Source organism: Accipiter gentilis, chromosome 11, assembly GCF_929443795.1.
Source record: "Accipiter gentilis chromosome 11, bAccGen1.1, whole genome shotgun sequence".
Classification (NCBI taxonomy): domain Eukaryota; kingdom Metazoa; phylum Chordata; class Aves; order Accipitriformes; family Accipitridae; genus Astur; species Astur gentilis.
Window position 1 is genome coordinate 15,467,005 of NC_064890.1, and position 6,312 is coordinate 15,473,316.

Sequence of the window (6,312 nt, forward strand, 5' to 3'; positions counted from 1 at the left end):
AGCCTACACAACACAGACAAAAGTAGATCAGCTGAGTCTCAGCCCAGGTTGTTCAGGCGAGGGCAGGTCTGTGCTGCTGCACCAGTGCCTCAGGAAGCTGAAAATCAGCGGGAAGCCGAGCATGGAGGTCAGCCTGGCTCTGCTGCCGCCTGCTCAGATCCCAGGAGGATATGGGGCATCACACATGCTTTGTTAGCGCTCTGAGGTCTGCAGGCTGCTTCCTGGGACCTGCCTTTAGGGTCATTCTGCATCTGGAAGCATGTTATAAGATATGCTTCAAAGCAGCCAAGTAGAAAAGCATGGCCCTGGCCAGGAGATTGAAGAAGACAAATACAAGCTTCAGCAGCAAGCTCTATATTATTGAGTGAAAGACACACTTGAAAACAAAATAGATGAATAGATCTTACTCTGAATGTTATTTCAAGGATGCCACCGCTGCTCTGCAGTCCTCTTGTAACAAACTCTAGCTGCCTCAGGTCAATAGACCCCCTGGGATTTGATTTTGAGGCAAGGTCCTTGCTTAGCTTCCAGAGCTTGAAAAAAGCAGTTGGTGAATGACACATGCAAGGCAAGGCTTGGTGCAGCTGTGCAGTCGTGTCTGATTTTCAATTCCTTCCTGCGGATACTAGCTGGGGCCATGCAGACAGGAGCACCAGCGCCGTGTTTGTGCAGGACCTGCCTGGATTAGTCTCTCCAGGCCCGGCACAGCCCGCCCTGACCAGATGTCTGCACTGAGCTCACCCCACGACGCCTTGCCTGCTGGTGAGCCGTGACGGCCAACTGTTTCCAGAGGGGCTGCGCGTACCCCGGTACAAATGGACCTCAAGGAGGGTTTGCGGGCTGGTGCCCGTCCGTGAGGGCAGCAGGGCTGGCAGGCCCGCAAGCTGCCAGACCCGCACACCTGGCAGAGCTCTGGGCACGGCCTCCGACGAGGGCCAGGCAAGCTGCCAGGACAACGCGTGCACGCCTGGTCACACAGGCCGCGGGGGAGGAGAAGCACCAGCATCCCCTTTGCTGGCCTGATCCCAGCTTGCTCTAGCCGTCTCTCCTCTCCTGTGATTACTAAAAGCCGTAGCAAAGGCGGCATCTCTGCCGTCTGGTCAGCTGAAGACTCTCACCGGGGCCTCTGGGCCTTTCAGACAGGGAAACCGCGGCAGGAGAGTCCCCAACAGAACCACGACTGCGGCGTGTCCGAAAGTCCCGGGCTGAGCCCTGCTGGCAGAGCCGCGGTGGCGGAGGACTCCCCCCGCCCCCGCTCAGCCGCAGCCCCGGGCCCCCACCCCGGGGCACTCCCGGGGAGCTGGGACCCGCCGCCGCTTTAGCGGAGCAACACTGACCCCCAGCGGCTGGGCCGGCGGCAGGCCGGGCCCAGGGACGACTCAAGGCCGGGCCCAGGGACGACTCGAGGCCGGGCCCAGGGACGACTCGAGGCCGGGCCCAGGGACGACTCGAGGCCGGGCCCAGGGACGACTCGAGGCCGGGCCCAGGGACGACTCGAGGCCGGGCCCAGGGACGACTCGAGGCCGGGCCCAGGGACGACTCGAGGCCGGGCCCAGGGACGACTCGAGGCCGGGCCCAGGGACGACTCAAGGCCGGGCCCAGGGACGACTCAAGGCCGGGCCCAGGGACGACTCAAGGCCGGGCCCAGGGACGACTCAAGGCCGGGCCCAGGGACGACTCAAGGCCGGGCCCAGGGACGACTCAAGGCCGGGCCCAGGGACGACTCAAGGCCGGGCCCAGGGACGACTCAAGGCCGGGCCCAGGGACGACTCAAGGCCGGGCCCAGGGACGACTCAAGGCCGGGCCCTAAATGGCCCGCCTCTCCGGCAGGGGGCACTGGCCCAGGGCCAGGAAGGAGGCAGCAAGAACAAGTGTATTTGAGAAAAATGGGGGAAAAGAGCCGGATTGTAAAGCACCGTAACCGTGCGGCTGTACCCAGAAAGAGATGGTCCCATTGTAGGATTAATTTTCTTGCAGAGCACAGCGGGTCACTTCTGGAATCATCCAGTGCCCTATGTTCTGTTTTCTTTGAGCTTTTCCCTTCACTGCACTGAGCTGAACCCGTTCCTTACTGTTTACGGAAGCCAGAGGATGGATGCCTCTGTGCTTCATCAGCTACTCTTTTACATCTGTGCAGATTGGGTGCAACTAGCGGTGGGGGGAGGATGCCCCGGCATTTCTCTGCATGGCCATGGACAGCAAAGCGATAAAGAATCATACTCAATCCATTTTCACACTGCATTAATTACTTGAACGCTCCTCCCTGCAATATCCAGCCTGACCGCATCTTCCCACTTCATGCGAGCAGTATAACCACACTGACATCTACAGAGGCTGAGCTTTCCCCATTAACTGCCAGCAGCCAGGGCTAACTATTTAATGTATTTGCTCTGGAATGGCCTTACAGACGTGAGAGCCTGCAGCCTGTGGCAGAAACACCTATGAAATCAGACACCCCCAAAATTCCAGGGGAAAAAAAAGTAGTTCTGAAGTTCAGAAAAGTGACAGCATTCAAAGACATCAAAATGGACACCAGCGACCTTCTGTCAGAAGGTATTTCCCGTTCCCTACACACAGAAACAGCAGTTTTTACTTGCTGTCAAATATTAAAAGGCAAGGACTAAAATCCAGATATGTGACCTCACCTATTCAGCTGCTCCCCAGCTCTGAAAGTGTCTGAAGAAGTTGGACACCTTGGTCTGTCAATCACCACCCCAAAAGCCTCCCCAGGTGCCTAGGCATGCAATTCTGAGCCTGCTCAGAGAGACCAGAGTACCAACAATGTCCAACAGCAACATATCAAGCTTAGTGACATATCAGCCTCAGTGAGGAATTTCCCCAACTACTTCACCTCTTGTCAGGGTGTGTTTTGAGGTCCTACCTACCCCACTGACCCTGGAGGGGATGAGAGGGAAGGGGGACGCGAGTAGAGCATCGGTGTAACTCTCCCTGGCTGGCTGCACTGTGTGGATAGTCTCTGTGGGACAGCTGCCAGCTAACGTGCTTTGGTGTACCCTCCAGGACCAGAAAAGCTGCAGCTCGTACCTGATACACTTTTGTCCCCTCTCCCCATCACTGTTGTGCTTTGTGTGAGGGAGCCAACTCACATGATCAATGAAGAACTAAAGTAACAGACATTTCAGGCCAGTATTTCAGTGCTGTTCTGACAGGCAAGTCAGGACAAAGGCAAATACTCCCAGGATTTCCTCATGCACAGCCAGGGCTGAATCAATACCATATTCTTACATGCTTCTGAAGAGATTCTGCCCCCTCACTGAACCAGAAGCTTTTTCCACAAGTTAAAAGAGCATGAACTTACCCACTTAGCAAAATAAAGCAGCAGCCAGCCCCAGGGTGCCTCTAGCCAGAACTTAGCTGTAATCACTCTGCTAGCTCTTCTCACATGGAAGATTCATTGTCCTTTTGGCTTTACTAGCTGTAGGTCATGACACGTGGTTGCAACTGAATGGTACCCCAAGGGATTAATCCTGAAGGGACTGATCCTTCACAGTCCTGCCCATTTTGGGGCACTAGCACTGATGCATGGCAGGTAAAACTCTGTCGCTCCAGACTGAAGGCCTATTGCACTATCTGTAGACACATCCAAGTAACTGCCCAGCATGTGGAAGAACAGGTTCATAGTCTCTTGAAGAAGAACGCAGAGACATTCCAAGTTTCCAGCAGTTCTGCTCTATTCCCAGCAAGGTTGAAAGCTCTGAAGTACTCACATTGGCCTCACATAAAACCAGACAATCAGTAAAGTTCAAAATTAAATTACTTCCTTGATTAAGAGCTTTCAGGGCCTCAGGACAAAATGGGAATATGGCCCTTTAGCTTTTTTGCTTTAGCAATGCATTTCTCAAATTCTTGGTCTGGCTTCATCCTCAAGATGCTCTTCATGGAGCCAAGTACAAACCTCACAGCCTCCTGTGCCTGAAAGTCCTTTCTCACTACTTTTGATGCACAGTCTCTGTGGAAACTAAAGCTAAAAATAATCACCCTTATCTCCTCTACTGGCACATACTATTTTCTTCTCTTAACCGTAACTGCTTGATCTACCTGCATTCATTATCTTCTGGAAAGAGACCCTGACAGTACCATGCCCATTTCTGCATGAATCCTCTCCAGGGGTACTGCTGGTGCTGTGCATGGGGTCATTGCTTGTACACGGTCATGAAGATGCTGTGTATGCCACAGTCACTGCTGGGAACCTCTGATAAACCTGAGTTCAGATCTGAGCTTTCACAGCTTGAGGGACTGTATCTCTGTTTTTCTGCTTTGGACCCATTATTAGCATATTGTATTCTTTTCTCTCCTCTTCTGCTTCTTATCAGGGATCTTTTTTGTGCTGGCCAGCTTAACATGAACTACAGGCTGTTTCCATGGTGTAAATGTGACTTGTTCCAGGAGCGCTAGAAGCGCACTGTGTCAGTAGAGAGCCCAAAGACAATGCTGGCCCCTTTGAAGAGAAGGAAGTCTCCCGAGATGCAATACTCCACAAATCGCCTGTGTAAGAATAGTTCAAGTTCACTCTGAAGGTACCACAGCTTCCTTTTGCTGCATTCAGACTAGGATGTTGCATGGTACCAGAAAAAAAATGTTTTCTCATTAGATAGACAGCATCTGTCCTTTACAGTCTGCCCAGTCTTTCATTTCTTTGCTGGACAACAAGCTTTATGTCACTGCAGGCAGTGTCCTAGACAAGCCACTAATGCCATCCAAATGATACCAACTGATCCAGCAGAAAATCTGAACAATATGAGTGTATCAACAAAAAACCCCCAAGATCTTCCAGGCTACAGGCACCTCTCCATGGAAGGTGTGTGTCACTCATAGGACTGGGGATGATGTAGAATAAGTGTTCTCTATTGTAGAGTTTATGAAGTGAAACTTGAGGAAACAATTCCTGTATTACTGTCACTGTTGTAAGAGCAGCCAAAACATTTTTTGCTGACAGAGCCAGAGTAAAAGCAGAAAACAACTGCTTTGATCTGAAAACTGTTTTATAAGGAAATACTAAGAAACTTGGAAAGGAGTACAGTCTAGTGGCTCAAAAAGGTAATAGTGAAATACAGTATTTTCAAATCAGAAAAAGGGAAAGAAAAGCCACAGAAGCAGAAAGCAGCAGAAGGATTAACATGCACAGTGCAGCCATTTACCCTAGAGTAAAGGAGAGCTCCAAGGGAACCTGATCATATTAAATGTGAAGCTAAAATTAGATGCTTGCAAAAGCAGATCAGGATGCAAAAATTAAAAATAGCTGCTGTATCTGCAGAAAGTGGTGGAGATTTAGATTTGAAGTCACCAGAGGAAGATGATTTAGAGGATGATATGTATAAATGGGAAAAGAAAAAGGAGCTGGGAACAGCAGCATGTATAACAACAGATAGATTACCCTCCAAAGGCAGGGGAGTGCAGCAGGTAAAATTACTGCAGCTTTACAAGACAAGAAATAACCCAGGGGATTTGGGACAAATAGCTGCTGATCTTAGGCTGCAGAAAGCAAGCACAACTGTGGACTAGAGCGTGGTCCTTTTAGAAACTACTTCAAACTTTGAATGAAATTGAAATGAAATAGGTAAATTGATTAGAGCTTGTGCTAACACCAGGTTTTACTCAGATTATGAGTAAAAGATCAGTATACAGCCTCCTTGATGACTGCATTAAGTCAAATTGCTGCGCAGACAGGTAAGAAAATGCAGCTGGCAGCACTAACATTAAGCCACAAGCCAAGAAAAGACAGAGCATGTTTTATGAATAAATGAGGAATTGCACAAATACTGACAGGATTTAATAGCAAGTACAAACCACCCATTGCTGATGGGGCACAGGTACTTGCAGCTCTCCTGGCAGCAACAGCATCAGTTTCCTTAAACAAGGATTATGAGAACTGGCTGCCCAAATACACCCCACCTATTCACAACAAGTGCTGATGTAGCAGAATGAGAGGGAACCTACCTAGATACCTAGAAAAATACTGTGAAATCTTCCTGAGTATTATGGGTTGGGTCCAGGAGGAAAAAAAGGGGGAGAGTTCCAGGGTTGGTCAAGTAGGATCCACAGTGAAACATTAAATGAAGACAGGGATGGCAGAGAATAGGATCTGGCTGAGGCAGATTTTAAGGAAAGAATGCAAGAAAAATACAGTCGGGGTTAGCACAGGTTTCTCTAGTTCCTAGAGTGCTTGCCCTGAAATGAAGGGCAAAAACCTTTGACTGTGTCCATATGGGCACAAATCTTAAGGATGGCACAACCCAGGTCTATTTTGCTGCCTTCCTGACTCAAGATGAAGAATGAAATATCTAGACAAGA